The sequence below is a fragment of the Trichechus manatus genome, unplaced genomic scaffold, assembly GCF_000243295.1.
Source record: "Trichechus manatus latirostris isolate Lorelei unplaced genomic scaffold, TriManLat1.0 scaffold00027, whole genome shotgun sequence".
Taxonomy (NCBI): Eukaryota; Metazoa; Chordata; class Mammalia; order Sirenia; family Trichechidae; genus Trichechus; species Trichechus manatus.
The window spans coordinates 18,011,813-18,028,143 of record NW_004443963.1 but is presented as its reverse complement, the minus strand read 5'-3'; the positions used below and the strand labels follow the sequence as shown (position 1 = coordinate 18,028,143).

The 16,331-nt window shown below is 50.3% G+C and overlaps 1 protein-coding gene across 1 annotated transcript in view; it reads right to left on the bottom strand.

The window, feature by feature from the left end:
- CACNA1I (calcium voltage-gated channel subunit alpha1 I) overlaps positions 1–16,331 on the bottom strand; it is a 122,565-nt gene that overhangs the window by 75,786 nt on the left and 30,448 nt on the right. The window lies entirely within an intron of this gene.

Sequence of the window (16,331 nt, the reverse complement as noted above, 5' to 3'; positions counted from 1 at the left end):
AAGTTGTGACGCCCTCGTTGTGGGCAGAGGCATGGGCAGATCCCCTCCTTACACTGCCCCAAACCCTCATGAGCCCATCAAGCCAGGGTTAGAAGCCCTGACTTACAGATGAGAAGACAAGGTTCAGAGAGGGGATACTGGGTGCCTCAGGTCACACAGTGAAAGGGTAGAGGCGTAGAGCCAGGGTCACACTAGATCTACCCCCCCCCTTACTCCCCCGGCCTCTGGGCTCCACCTGGGGCTCACGCCAGACCACATCTCCAGCGACATGGCAGGCACGTTGTGCTTTGTGGTTTTTCCTCGCTGACCCCTTTACCTGCATGAATAACCGACTCTCTCCTCCATCAGACCTGCCCAGCAAGCCCACTGAGGAGGCACCCAGGCTCCAGCCTCACTGGTTCCCTGCACTTCCTGCCTCCACGCTCTGCTCACTCTGCCCCTTCTACCTGGCACGCCCTTCCCTCATCTCTGTCCGTGAAACCCTATGCATGCTTTACGGCTCCATGCAGATCCCCGGAGTCCTCACGTCCATGATGAACCAGGCCAGTCTGGGTGCTACAGACCCAAGGATGACTCATCCCAGTTCCTACCGGCCAAAGCAGCAGTTGGGGAGAGAAGAGATTCAAAGGCAACCCTGGAGCCCTCCCCACTGCCCTAGTTCTCTTCCTTGGGACCTAACCAAACAGATCCACCCCCTCATCCAAACACATCCAGCCCTGCAGTTCTTTGGAGGCAGTTTGCCTCCTCCAGGAAGTCTTCCCAGATCTCCCACAGGAGGCAGCTCTCAAGGGTCCCTCCTCTGTGGTTTCTTGTGCTTCCGCCAGATCCTACCACACTCAATTGCCACTCCCCTCTACCCCAAAAGACAGAACTCCACAGGCTGATGGAGGTGCCGGGGCCTGCAGCCCCAGCCTGACCTGAGGTGCCCTGCTGGCCGGAACCTTTCTCTCCCAGCCCCCCACCCCGGGGCCCCGACACTGCTGCCAGCTTCACCTGTCAACCACAGTCAGTGGGAAATGAAGGCTTTTCCTACACACCATGCAAACCCGTCAGACTGTTGTGAAGCCGCCCGTCCCGTCCCACTGCTTGAAGAGTAATTGAGTGAAAGCCCCTTTGCCTGGAATGCCTCCATCCATCCCCCCGCTCACTGAAGCACAGACTCAGCTCCTGTGCGCTTTCTTTCCGACACACACACAGACACACAGACACACACCTGCACACAGGCACGCGTACACACGCACATCCTCATACGCTGCACACTCCTACCGAGCCCAAATTCAGATGAGGGGGAGTAACAAAAAAAGTGGCAGAGACCTAGAATTAGAGACAGAGACCTGGCAGGTGAGGGAGGAGAGGAAGAGCAGGAGGGAGGAGGAGAGCCAGGGCAGCAGCCAGGAAGAGAGGGCAAGGTTGAGGCGCGCGGCCAGGGGCAGTGTGAGAGGGGCAGCGAGGGAGTGGCCGGGTAAGGATTTCGCGCGTGGGTGAGCCAAACTGTCATTTTCATATTTTGTAGAAAGAGCTCTCCAGGCAGCCAGGGAGAAGAGTGTGACGGAGGCGCAGCGGGGGCGGTCACAAGGGCACACAAACAGGCGCCCCCACTGGCACACACACCCGAAGGGCCTAGGAGCATCATCCCACGGCAGGGAGCCAGGCCCGGCTACAGACAGCCCCTCCCCACCACACTCTGCCCCACGCCCCACCCCCACTCCACCACACCATGTCCTCTTCCTTCCACGCTGATTCTCTGGATTCTGCCAAGGGGATGGGCACCAGCCCCAGGGGAGAGTTGGGTCCCCAGAGGCTCAGTTAATGCTTTGCTGGGTATGCTGGAGGTGGGGGTTCAAGGGACACCCCAGACAGAACCTGGTCCTGCAAGAGCCCAGCTCTGGCAAGGGGGGCAGTGGGTGGGCTGGGGGAAGCTCAGGGCAGTCCAGAGAGACCAGTGAGGGGGCACTTCTAGGATGAAAGAGCTTAAGGTTTCAAGGCTGACTTCCTGGGGCAGAGGGAGAATGACGACGTCATTCACCAAGGGGGGAGGTGGAGTTGCCTGAAGGTAAGTGTTATGGATTGAACTATGTCCCCAAAAAATATGTGTTGCAAATCCTAACCCCTATACATGTGGATAGGAGCCCTGGTGGAGAAACGTTTAAGCCCTCATCTGTTAACCAAAAGGTCGGGGTTCAAACCCAACAGCGGCTCTGAGGGAGAAAAGACCAGGCAGAGATTACAGCCTCCTGTAAAGATTAGTGTACTAGGAAACTCTTTGGGGCAGTTCTACTCTGTCACTTGGGGTCACTATGGACTGGAATCGATTCGACGGCACACAACTACAACATACATGTGGATATAATCCCATCTGGGAATAGGGTTCTCTTTGTCGTGTTAATGAGGTTGTATCAGCGTGGGGTGTGCCTTAAGTCGATCATTTTTGAGATCTAAAAGGAGCAGCTTAGGCACAGGAGCAGGCACAGATAGGGGAAGATAGATGTCACGCCACATAAAAATCGTCAAGGAACCAAGGAACAGAAGCTGAAAAGAGACAAGGACCTTCCCCCAGAGCCAAAAGAGAGAAAGCCTTCCTCTAAAGCTGGCGCCTTGAATTTGGACTTCTAGCCTCCTGAACTGTGAGAAAATAAATCTCTGTTCATTAAAGTCACCCACTTGTTATATTTCTGTTACAGCAGCACTAGGGAACTAAGACAGGGGGTTGGAAGAAATGAATCCCTAAGCCAGTGCCTCCCTGTGCAGAGCCTGGGCTCTGGGGTCTGACACACACCAGTGAGGCAGGCAGCCTTACAGCCCAACCCTTCTAAGAAACACCTGCTCTAGTTTGTCCTCCTACACTGAGCAAAATAGTCTCCACATGCTTCTGAAATTGTCCTTGACAAGATAACCACAGAACGGGCCATAGGTGGCCTCAACTCGCCTCTGTATAGAGACTTAACATCCTAATGAAAGAAAATCAACCTCTTCCTCCATCCCGGAGAATTGAATCCTTGTCTAAAGAAAATACATAGTCATCCCCAAGCTCTGAGCGCCTGCTTGAAGGTCAATCCTGAATATTCATGATGAATTTACATTTCCTTGTCTGCTCTCAGTAAAAGCCCACCTCCCCAAGTTTCCTTCGAGCAGTCTTGGAGGCAACAGCTCTGGCTGCGCCTTTCCTTGCGCAACGAGATAAAGGCATCTTTCTGATCTCCCACCTCAGCCTCTTGTTTATTGGCTGTAGCAAATCATGCCGAGCAAAACCTGGGGTTTTCACCCGGCACCAGCATGATCTTGGACAAGCCACTGCACCTCTGGGCCTCCATTTCCTGGGTAAAATCATGCTTACCTCAGCATTCTTGTAGGTTACTAACCACCGATACTTAGTGGATGCTAGGCACCTCACAAACCCCAGAGTTATCATCATTTTGTGGGTGAAAAACTGAGGCCCAGAGAGTTGAAATGACTTGTCCAAAGTAACATCACAAGTTTGTGGTGGAGGCTGGACTGGGAGGCCCAAGCTCTTGACCACTACACATGGGGGAGGACGCATCGGAACCACTTAGCACACCACACGCCTAGCACAAGGTAGAAGGCGCTCCTCTTCTCCTCTTGTCTAACTGTTGATGTTACATGAAGCCCTCACGCACTTTGAGGGACTCCCCTAAAGGAAAACAGGTCATAGCAATAGGGCTTTGTAGCTACCAGATTGTTTGGAGTCCACCCTCCCTATTCAAAAACAACGGCCCTGGTGGCTGCCATGCCAGGGACCTTTCTAGTTGCCGAGGCCCCACCTCATCCTCTAGCTCAAGAAGCAGCAATAGGCTGGTCCCAGGAAAGGGATGGCCACTGATGGGACAAGGGCAGGCACCAGACCCTAGGTTAACTTAGTGACAGGCAGTCTTGTGGGAGAGGCTCAGCAAATAGAGCAAAGGTTGTGGGCTGTAAGCCAATCATATGGGCTACTGCCATGCCTGGGCTGGAGGAGAGGAAGGGGCGGCTCTGTGGAAGCAAGAGGGAAATGGGGGAATAGAGACAAGGTAGGAAGTGTGGCTGGTGACTGCTGCTCTCCCAGTCCAGACCCATTCCCATGCCATGAAGTTTCACAATGGACATAGATGTTTGATAGATGGATGGATGGATACAGAATTTTAATTATTTACCTGTGTTAATCGTTTGAGCCTCCCCACATTCTATGGGAGACTCTGAGGACCACCTCCTGCATGGTCCCTGACTTCCACATCCCACCTCCCACTTAGGTTCCATCTTCCCTTGTAGATCCCTAGTCTGAGACTATTGTTTTTTTGTTTTTGTTTTTTAAATAATATTTTATTGTGTTTTTGATGAAAGTTTATACAGCAAGTTAGGTTCCCATTTGGCAATGTCCACACAAGTTGATCAATGACAGTAGTTAAATTCTTCACATTGTGTCAACATTCTCTTGAATTGTGTTCTGGTTGTTTCAATTCCAGTACTCTAGTTTCCCTGCCCCATGATCTTCTCATCTTTGCTTTGGATTAAATGTTTAAATGTTGACCTTTTGGACTCGTACAGGTTATTTTTTAGTAGAGCACAGATCTAACAGGTAATACCCTTTCATTTTGTGTGGCACTCTGCTTTTCTGCTAAATGGTGATTTTAGGGATAGTTTTGGTTGAAGATTTAAAGACTGTCTCAGGGCGATAAGTCTCATCGAGTCCTCTGGTGAGACTTCCGGTTCTTAATTAAGTGAGGGCCACCAACTACAGCCCCACCCCCAGGATAGGATATCCTTCTGTAACAAGGGACAAGAGCAAAACTTCCACAGATGACCTGCCTAATTCTGTCTTCTCACTCTGATCCTCAAGGTCACATCCTCCCTCAAACCTTTTCTCACCCCCTCTCTGTACCACAAGGCAGAATTCACCCTCTCCGCTCTGGCTCCTTCCACACTCTGCTTACACCTCCTTCTCTTTTGGGTTCCGCCAGAGCAGAACCTGAACCGAGGACTCTGGAACACAGTTTATTTGGGAAATGATCCCAGAAAGCACAGTGAGGGAGGTGGAAAGCGAGAAAAGCCAAGGAAGGGCTGTTAACGAGCAGATCATCACTGTGGGCAACTGGGGCGCAATCACACTGGGGACGCTCTGAGAGACTGTGTGGAGCACGCCCTAGAATCGGACCACCGGAGGGCAGGAGGCTGGGGCATTAGCCACTGACTCCCCTCCCCTGTTGGTTGAGGGACAAAGCCCCCAATGTGCTGGAGAAAGCCCTCGGGCAGAGGAGAGAGGTGGAAGGCTATCCGTGCGCAGGGAACTGTCTGCAGCACAGGAGACGCTCGGATGCAGTAAGGAAATGTGGGCCGGGACACCACAGCACAGGCCCATACGGGCCCATGTCAGGCGCTGCGTGTGCACCTCTCGCCTCTGCAGACCTCATCTTACTCCTTTACACACCCCCAGCACCAAGCCCGGCGCCTGATAAACAGTAAGCACTCTGGGAATATATTTAGCGTGAATAAGGCATCCCGTTTTCTACTGAAGGCCACCTGTGATGGAAGAAACTATCTTCTTCACCCTTCCTCCTCTTCCCATTCTGGATGACAGCTGTGGGAGCTGGGTCCCCCACTCTCTAAAAGAGAGAAAGTGAGGAAGGGGCTGTTCTGTGGGTGATTAACCACCAGGCTGACTTCCCTCAGGCCTCCAGTAAGACATCACTTGCAGGAGTGAGAAATTAATCCTTAATTACACAGTTACTTTCTCACAGTATCAGTGCTAAAAGTCTTAAAAAAAAAAAAAAAAAAAAGAAATCAACAAAACCCCCACTACCTCCTGCCAGCTCCTGAGCGCCTAATTAGGTAAGTAATTTTGCCTTAAAGTGAGCACTCCATCCTGAAATCACCCCGGGAGTGCTGAACCCAGTTCCCAGGCTGTCATCTGGGGAGAGGGGCCCCAGAGCTCTGGGATGGCCATGCTGGGATGGGGGCTGTGCCAGGGCTGCATAGGGAGGGTGAGGGCACGCCCCCACTTATTCCAGCCAAGGAACTCCCTCCCCCACCCCCAGTTCCCCTGGCTCCCAGGAGAGACCCAGAGACCCAGGTCTGGTCAACCAGGACGTCATACCCCTAGGCGCCGTGATTGGTTCATGATGACCATGTGACCCCAGGTTGGGCCAATGAGGGGCAACCCAGCCATTGAGCTGGGACTGCTGGGAAAGTGGTGCTCTCTTGCTGAGCCGCTGCCTAGAAACCTGGAGGCACCGGTAGCCATGTTGTCTCCACTGTGGCCTCAGAATTTTGCCAACACAGAGGAAGGCCAAGATAAGAGCATCCTGACCATATGGTTAGAGCACCTGCCTCTAGCTGAACACAAATCCCAGATCTGTCTTCTCTTCTTTTCAGTTATATGAGCCAATCTACCACCTTTGTGGCTTGGGAGCCATTTGAATTGAGTTTTTGCCACTTGCAACTCAGAGTCCTAGCTAGATTCTGAAGTGTCTCCGCAGCATTCACTATGTGCCAAGCACTGTACACATCTACCCTCAGCAAGAGCAGACTACCCAACAGGTAAGGTAAGCATGCTGCTTACCTTCCTTACCAGATCATCTGTAGTGAACAATTTCACATTTTTTCACCACATCAAAGATTCAGTTTCTCTAGGTATGGCTGACATCTGTCTCTCTCCCAACCTCACACCACCTTCTTACAGAATCAAAGCCTCATTTCAAATTTACAGTCCCTGACAGGGGCAGATGACCAGTAAGCAAGGTAAGCACAGGCTTACTTGTGCTTACTTACTAATCTGTAATGAACAATTTCACATGGGTTGCACCACATCTTTATCATGAAATTGTTCACTACAGATTAGTAAGTAAGCACAAGTAAGCCTCTGCTTACCTTGCTTATTGGGTCATCCGCCCCTGAGCCTCAGATAATCTTCCCCCCATGGTAGGATTATGACATCTGCTGCCATTGAGGAAAGTGAGGCTCAGAAAGATTGCACAATTTGCCCAGGTCACACAGCCAGGTAGTGGGGGGATCTGGAAGTTCTGTGTGGTCTACTCCCCCACTCCCAACCCATCAGCCCTCAGCAAGGTGAGAAGCAAGCCAGGCCACCTTGTATCTCGTATGCACTCCCTTCAGCTGCAGCTTATAAACAAGGCCAGCATCCCTGGGGGCAGTGTTGTCCAATCGTTAGGGCATGGCACCAGCCTGCGGGGGTTCATATCCCAACTCTGCTGCTTACATGCTGTGTGATCTTGAGCAAGTCACTGAACTAGCTTCACAGGGTGTGGAGAGGATTAAACGTTCATATACATAGTCAGTGCTTAGAACACTGGTACAAGTAAGCGCTAAAGAAGTGTAAGCTATTATTATACCTGAGTCTTCTTTGCTGCCTCTGTTCACATGAGGTCTGTTTAAGCCCTTTCTTGGATCCCACCACCTGCTAGAAAAGCCCAGGCATTAAGGGCCTCCAGAAGCTCACCACAGCCCCCTCTCTGACCTTATCTCCTAGCACTGCCCACCACTTGCCCTGCCTCCAGGGACATCAAACATCTCCAGTTCCCAGAATGCACCTGGCTGTTTCAGGCCTACTTGCCTTTGCATTCACCAGTCTGGCATGCCTTTCTAGGGATCCAGGCCCCTGCATCCCTGGGCAGAGTTGTGCTCTCTGCCTTGTGTCCACTCTGACCCCACCAGGGCACCTCTGGCTCTGAGACATACTCTGTACATGTCCCCATTCCTCAGAGCCGAGGCTGGCTCGGAGTCCCAGCTCAGTCCGCAGCACCAAGCCCAGGACCTGGCTTAGAGGCAGGCACCCCATCTGAGCTTATCAAATAAATAACTTAAGAGACAAGATCAGGGGAAAAAAAGAAAGCCTTTTAGCTTAGAGCTGATAAGAAGCTACATAAAATGACTGAGATTCACCATCTTTCCAGGAAATACCCCGCCCAGGAGATGATTTCTATGTGAAGCTGATAAAAATAGGGTGTTTTCTCAATCTTTGCAAGGGGCCCGCGGGGGCTTTCTTAAAATGTAATTTAAGATGTAGCTAATGGAAAAAGGGAAGCTGAGATGCTGGAAATCGCAGATCAGCTGTCAGGAGGCAGTTGTGATGACTCATGCTTGTGTTGGTTGATAACTAGATCACCAACTTATGCCAACCGATGCTCTGGCACCAAGCACGTAGTAGGTGTTCAAGGGAGGAGAGAGGGAGAAGGGAAGGAAATTGTAGAAAGACTGAATTAAGCAGTAATGATAGTAACCCTTGACCTTGGCCAGCACTTTATGATTTATGGGTCATTTTCACCCTCGGATCCTCACACAAATCTTATGAGACCAGAAGAACAGAGGTTACTGGGCCCATTTGACTGGTAAGAAAACTGACACTAGGAATCCAACTCAGGTCAAGTTCAGAGTGAAGGGAGAGCTTGAGGGAAGAACGCCTGGTGGACCACAAAGTCAAAGGAAGGGCTTCATAGACAGACCCCAAACCAAAACACACCAGCAGCCATCCAACTCATGGCGACCCCATGTGTGTCAGAGTAGAAATGTGCTCCACAGGGTTGTCAGTGGCTGATTTTTCAGAAGTAGATTGCCAGACCTTCTTCTGAGGCATCTCTGGGTGGATTCTAATCTCCAACCTTTCAGTTAGACAACGGGCGTGTTAATTGTTTGCACCACCCAGGAAACAAACCTAGGCAGGTAGAAACGGGACAACTCTGGGAACCTCAGTGGCAGGAGACCCTGAACCTTCTCTCTACAAGCCTCCATTCAGGTGAATCCACTCCAATGACTATCTCTGGGTAGGGTTGCTAGATAAAATACAGGATGCCCAATTAAGTTTGAATTTCAGACAAACAATGAGTAGTTTTTTAGTATAAATTTATCTCAAATATTGCATGGCACATATTTATACTAAAAAATTATTTGTTGTTTACCTGAAATCCAAATATAACTAGGTGTCCTGTATTTTTATTTGCTAAATCTGGCAACCCTATCTCTGGGTCCTTGTGGTGTGATGTATTGCTTTTGTGTGACCTTTCTCGCCATGGTCTTGTAACCAATCACTAGGGTGGGACTGTGCAAATATGGTAATTGTGGTCCACCAAGGGGATTGGTCAGTTTTGCCACCCCAATAGGCTTAAAATGAGCCATCCCAAGGTCAGGAAAAGAGAATCTCACCACCACCAAGGAAGAAGAGCCAGGAGCGAGGTGCGTCCTTTGGACCTGGGAACCCTGTGCTGTGAAGCTCCTGGAACTAGAAGACCGAGAGAGAGAGCTGTAACCCAGAAGACGGCAAGAAGCAGTGGCACAGAAACAGTGGCAGCAGAGGCAGTAGAACCAGGAGACCGGCAGGAGACAGCTCCGCCCTCAGAGTGAGAAAGCTGAGCGCCTTCGGGCTAAGGCTTACTGGTGGAATACGGTGTCTCGGGGCACTTATTGGCAGAGCTAAAAGAGCTTTGGAACACTTGTCTGAGCAGGGCAGAGGCCGATGGCCAGAGAGAAGTGTACCTGTGAGCACAGCTAAGAGGCTGTCCTGATGGGAGAACTGTATCCTGAGCATTCCTCAATTTGAATTGTAACCTGTTACTTCCCTAATAAACCCCATAAACGTGAATATTGTCTGTGAGTTCTGCGTGGCCATTGCAATGAATTATTGAACCCAGCAGAGAAGTAGAGTGCCACAGGAGGGATGGTTGGTGTCAGAATTGGTAAAGATGAAGGAGAGAGGAGTCACATCTGATCTCTGCCTCATAGGAATCAGCCTTGGGCTGTTGATATTGATCCTCTTTCCTCCTTGTGAAGTTAGAGAAGGTCAGACATCTCCCCCACACCATTTTTACAGTTCCTTCAGTCAAGTTTTTGACTGGTCCCTGCAGTGGGTTGAATGTTGGCCCTCCAAAAGATATGTCCACCTGGAACCTGTGAATGTGACCTTATTTGGAAAAAAGATCTTTGCAGATGGAATTAAGTTAGGGATCTTGAGATGAGATCATCCTGGATTATCCGGATGCGCTCTAAATCCATTGACAAGTGTCCTTCCTTATAAAAAGAGAAACGCAGAAAAGGTGATGTGAAGATGGAAGCAGAGATTGAAGTGATGCTCCTACAAGCCAAGGAACAACAAGGCATGGAAGGGATTCTCCCTCAGAGCCTCCAGAAGGAACCAACCCTGCCCAGATATGCCCAGCACAGGAGAGGCACTCGGTAAACATTTGATCATTGAAACAGTCTGTGGGTTCATGCTGCCCCACTGCCCTTCTCAGCTTGGTAACAGCCCTAAGATTTTCTGGGATCCACTCTTCCCCACTCTCAGGCCATGTGGTATCAGTGGGGCCCACCTCACACCCAGAGGCAGGGGTGGGCCTTGACCAAGGTCTGGCCAATCAGAGCTCTGTCTCACCTTGGCCACAGTGATTGGCTCAGGGATGAGCATATGACCAAAGCCAGCCAATCCACGCCAGGGAGGCCGAGTTTCAGGAGTCAATGGAATGGCCAGGAAAAGAAAGTCTTTATAGTGAACTGGTGGGAGTAAACCATAACCCCAGAGCTGCCCATAGCAAAATTGCCACCTGAGAGGAAAACTGCCAGTGATGGTGGTCAGCACAGAAGAGGGACCAGCTGAGCTGTGGGATGGAAGGGCACACAGCCTGGTGACATCATTCAGGATTCTGGATGGAGTGAACCCCGAAGCCAGAGACTCTTCAGCTTTTCAGATAAACTCCCTTAAACCAGGTTGGGCGGGTTCCTGTGCCATATAATTGAGAGTCTTGCCTGATTCATGATTCGTGTCTGACTCGCCGGACTGTGTTCTAGGATCTCTGGTGACATTCCCTCATCCTCACCACCACTGTTTTCATGGAAACAGACCCAAACAGGGCCCATCACCTTCTCTCCCACCCTGCTCTATATGCAAATGAAAAGAAATCCACACCAAGGTTCCCACCCAATAGTCAGCTCAGCTTAAAGAAAATGGCCCCAGATACCCTCTCCCCCATATCTGTGGTACCTTGACACAGGGACATGAAACAAACATGCCACGGACCTCCCTTGTGCCAGGTCAGCCAGAGGCCAGGCTCTGGGAGACTCCAGGATGATGACTCAGCGATGCCCTGCTCTCAGAACCCCAAGTCCTCAGGGAAGACTGGCCTATAGAGTCTAGGATGGATAAATCAGGGTGTAAAGTCAGTGACAGAGCCAGGGGGTGCTGGGCACTGACCTTTGCATAGCTTGCACTGATTGGTATTTGATTTAGATTTCTCCGACAGATCATGGGCTCTGCCCCGTCAGCCCAGGCAGAGCTCTGGAGATTCTGGCCAGGGCTTGGAGATGTGGTAGGGCCACAGCTTTGGCCAAGGGCAGACAAAGAAGCGGAGCCTGAGAGAGAGGAATGTGGCTGACTCAGAGCTGACCACCCAGTGTGCATTATCCCTTTTTCTGATTGTTTTCAGCTTTCCTAGACTCCCTTGATTGGGCAAATCTGCTGCAAACGACCTCTTTAAAGTGTTGAAAAGCAAAGATGTTACCTTGAAGACTAAGGTGTGCCTGACCCAAGCCATGGTACTTTCAATCGCATCATATGCATGCGAAAGCTGGACAATGAATAAGGAAGACAGAAGAAGAATTGATGTCTTTGAATTATGGTGTTGGCAAAGAATATTGAATATACCATGGACTGCCAAAAGAACAAACAAATCTGTCTTGGAAGAAGTACAACCAGAATGCTCCTTAGAAGGAAGGATGGCGAGACTACATCTTACATACTTTGAACATATTGTCAGGAGGAGGGATCAGTCCCTGGAGCAGGACATCAGGCTTGGTAAAGTACAGGGTCAGTGAAAAAGAGGAAGACCCTCGATGAGAAGGATTGACACAGTGGCTGCAACAATGGGCTCAAGCACAATGATTGTGAGCATGGCACAAGACCAGGCAGTGTTTCGTTCTGTGGTGCAGAGGGTCGCTATGAGTCGGAACCTACTTGACGGCACCTAACAACAGTAACAATAGACTCCCTTGCAGTTAAGGTTGGCCACAAGACCCAGTTCTGGCCAAGTGTGCTGGGACAGGAAAGGAAATGTTGTTTTCCTGATCAAAGTGGACAAGCATGGTTGGCATAGCCCCACCTCTCTTTCACCCTTTCTTCCTGCTGTCAATACAGATATGATGTCCATGACTTCAACAGCCACCTTGTGACCATAAAAGAAAGATCTAAAAAATCACAGGGATATCGGCCCCATATCACAAAGCCATCACCAGTAACCTCAGACCTCGGAACTTTGTGTTATGTTAGAGAAAAAAACAAGCAAACAGGATTTGTTGAGCCACTGTTGGCTGGGTTTTCTGCTACTTGCAGCCAAACGCATTCCTGATAAATACACCCAGCAAGTCCCACAGAATCAGGACCTAATCCCAGCTCATGGAGCCAAGCTCCCTGGGTTCAATTCCTGGCTCTATGCCTTACCAGCCCTAGGACTTAGGCAAGTCACTGTGCCTCACCTGTGAAATGGAATGTACCACAGTTCCTCCCTCGGCAGTGCTAGTGTGAAGAGTAAACAAGATAACGCCCAGCATCAGGCACACAGTGAGTACTCAGCAAACAGTCAATGTTCTTATTTTCATCATACCCCTGGATGGTGCCTAAAGAGGATTCAATTTCCTTTGCTTTTTAAAGTCCCACTGATGGACACTTTGGATAAAAGAAACTCTCGGTGAGACCACAGAAGGGACGTGCCTGCCTGGGCTTTTTAGAAAGCTCTAGTCCAAGGCTGAGGAACAATTCTTATTGACTTTGTGCTTCGCAAGAGCCTATAAGAGTCGGGATGGGAAGCTGTTCCCTGCACTACTTAGGAGAAGATATTTCCAGGGAATGATAAATCTTGACCCAGCCTCTCCTTCCCACCCTGAGGGCCAAGATGCCCTGTTACAGATGTTACTGCTATTTTTATTAACATTATTAACGATCGTAAAAAATCCTATGTTGAGTCCCCACTGGTCTGTTCACAAAGTACTCCCACTTGTCAGGAAAATTATCAGATCCTGGATACAGATGCAGAGATGGAGCCCCTCCCCATACTGCTCCTCCCTCTGCGTTTCCCGAAACTGGAAGTCACAATTGCCACCTTGAAGTGCTCCACTGAGGGGCTGCTGGGTCATGCGAACTGGTTTCTCCCAGAGTAGCCCACAGACTAGCTTCATCAGGGCCATCTGAGCACTGCTTTAAATGCAAGTTCCTAGGCCTGCCCACACCTGCTAGGTCCGGATCCCCGGAGTGAGGCCAAGGAATCTGAACTTTAGCATGTGCGCCAGTGACCTTGTTGCTCCTGGAAGTTTGAGAAGCACCGAGCAGGCGTGCGAGGACATGCAGGGCTGTGCAGGGGTGTGAGGAGCGGGGAGGGCGCAGGTTATCTGCTTACACTATCCTCAGCTGCCCCAGGAGCCATCACAGGCAGAAGCTTTTAAGGGCTTTCCATTTCCTGTTCTCATTGAAGGTGAGGCCCATGCCAACCAAGGCCTTGGCCAGGCTCTGGCTCATTCTGTGGTGGTCCCGGCTGTCCAGCCCTCCAGCCCTGGTTTACCCCAGAGAATAGGCATCAGAATCCTTGGAGAAGCTTTTAGCAGAAGAGCCCAGGCCCCTCCCCACATCTGGCAATGGCCAAGCCAACCTCATTTCACTTTTTTAGTTGGGGAAGGAGGTAGAATTACCAGTATGAGACATCAAGTATAGCCCAAGTATAAATAAAGGCTATCTCAAGTTCAACAGAGATATAACTGAATATTTCGTGACCCCTTAATGGACAAAGGCAGAAAGTGTAGCTTAAATGATAAGATAGGGAGGTGGGTTCAACTATACATGAAAAGAAATGATTACCAAGGCTTTGTTACACTGGCAGAGAGTCTCTAGTGAGGTGCCACGGGGCTCTCTGTCCTGGGCTGATCAAACTCAGGAAGTAAATGTAATGAGAGACTGAAACAGGATGCCAAGAAATCATCGCAGTATGAAATCAGTAGGGATAAATACACTGCTTGGTGCTGGGGCTCAGAAATCAGCTGTGGTTAGTTCCATGGTGGGAGAGACCAGGCTTGGAGGGTGAGCATGGCCTGGAAGCGGCAGGCCACAGGTCACCACAGTTCTGCGCAGCCCTGGGGCATGGACAGCACATCCCCCCACCACTAGCCCCATCGGGAGGTTGGGGTCCTGTTCCCTCACCATATTGCAAGAGGGACCATGACAGCCAGAATTGAGTCCAGCAGGGGTGGCCTCTAGGAATGCTGTCCTTTGAGAAACGGTGGGAGGGGCCAGGGGCATTTCACCTTAAGAAGGGAAGCCTCAGGGAGAAAAAGAGCAGCTTTTCAACTTCTGAAGGGCTATTGTGAGTGTGTCAGTGACGCCCATCCTGGCAGCCTCCAGGCCCTGCATGATCAGGCCCCTGCCCACCTCTCTGGTCTCATCACTCAGCACCCAGCCCTGCAATCTCTGGGCTCCAGCGGCCCCCTCCACTCTGCCATCCTTTCTTCAAACGCCCGTCTCAGGCATGCTGTTCCCTCTACCTGGGACATCCTTCCTCCACCCTATGCCTGGTCAGCTTTTACTCAGCCTTCCTCGGGGAAGTGTACCCTGACCCCCCAATCTAAATCAGGCCCCTATACCATGCTTTCTTTACTTCTTTGTGACAACTTTGATCCCCATTTGGAATTTATTTGGGGTTATCTGTTTTATATCTGTTTTCTCAACTGTGAGCTCCATGAGATCATGGATGGTGTCTGTCTTGTTCATCCTTGTGTCCCATTGCCCAGCACAATGCCTGGCATGTAGTTGGTGCTTAATAAGGGTTGATTTACTGGATGAATGGTACCATCAGGTGGGAGTTACAGTAAGACAAATTTCACCTCAGTAAAAGAAAGAACTTTCTAGAAAGTTATTGTTGTTAGTTGCCCTGGTCGGCTGCAACTCACAGCAACCTTATATATAACTGAACTAAACGCTGCCCGGCCTTGTGTCATGTTCATGGTCATTGGTATATCTGAGCTGTTGTTGGGGCTATTGTGTCAGTCCTTCTCACGGAGGGTTTCCCTTGTTCTCGCTGACCCTCTACTTTCCCAAACATGATGTCCTTTTAGGCTGTCCCAATCTGAGATTGGCTGCCTTGTGAAGTAGTGAGTTCCCTGCAGTGGCAGCATGCAAGCAGGGGGCTGGCCTCTGGGTCCCAGCTAAGGCTGCCAAGATAATTACAATTCATGTGAAGTTGAAGGCTGTGACCTCTAAGGAACCTTCCAGCTCGGAGCATCTATGTCTTCCTCCACAGCTTGAGAAGGAGCCAGTAATTTGGGGAAGGGGAGGGGCAGGAAGGGAGAAAACATCCTCGGATGTCAGGCCTGTTACTCAGGAAACAGAACATTTATAGCACCGAGTTGGGTGGGACTACAGGGAGCGGGCGGACAGCTCTGGGGATGGGTCTTGGGTGGAAACGAGACTGGAGGTTTGGGCTTTACAGCAATGTCTTGCCCTCCCCACCCACGCCATCTCAGTCACTTCCTGTTCTAGGCATAAAGGACTGGGAGGACCTTGAGGATGGAGTAGGTCTGGTGTACCTGAGCCGCCAGCATCCAGTACAGGGCTGGCCCGTGAGTGTTCACGGCTCTACTAAAAAACTCTCCGTTGAACCTGACCTCCAGCCAAGACCAGCTACATAACTTGCGGGGCCCAGTGCAAAAGTAAAATGAAAATGCAGCGCCCCTGGTTCATAAATTATTAAATATTTCAAAATGGTGACCCCAGAGCATTAAACCAAGCATGGGACCCTTCTCAGTGCAGAACCCTGTGCAACTGCACATACTGTATGCTCATAAAGCCAGCCCTGCCCCAGCCCCCCTTTCCCAGGAGGATGCCAGCCTGTAGACCCACCCCATCCCACCCCCTCGCCAAGGACTGAGAGAAGCTATCACCCTGAGACCTCACCATGCTGGGAAGCCAGGCCCACTCCTAACTCCGCTCAGCTTAGATCTTCATTTTCTTTATTCATAAGTATGAGCAGACAGCAGGGAATCACATACAATAGAAGAGACACCTCAAGTCAAAAGGGCAGGTGGGGTGTCCATGGGAGGCAGCGAGCGGAGAAAGCCAGCAGAACAAATGTCTGCTCAGAAACAGGAGTTAGGAAAAATTATCCTAAAACTTGGGAATAAGGCAAAGAGAGGGCAGTATTTCTTGCCATGTCATTTTGGAGCTGCTGTTTTTTTTTTTTTTTAATTGTGCTTTAAGTGAAAGTTTGCAATTCAAGTTAGTCTCTCATACAAAAATTTATACACACATTGCTATGTGACCCTAGCTGCTCTCCCTATACTGTGACAGCACACTCCTCCTTTCC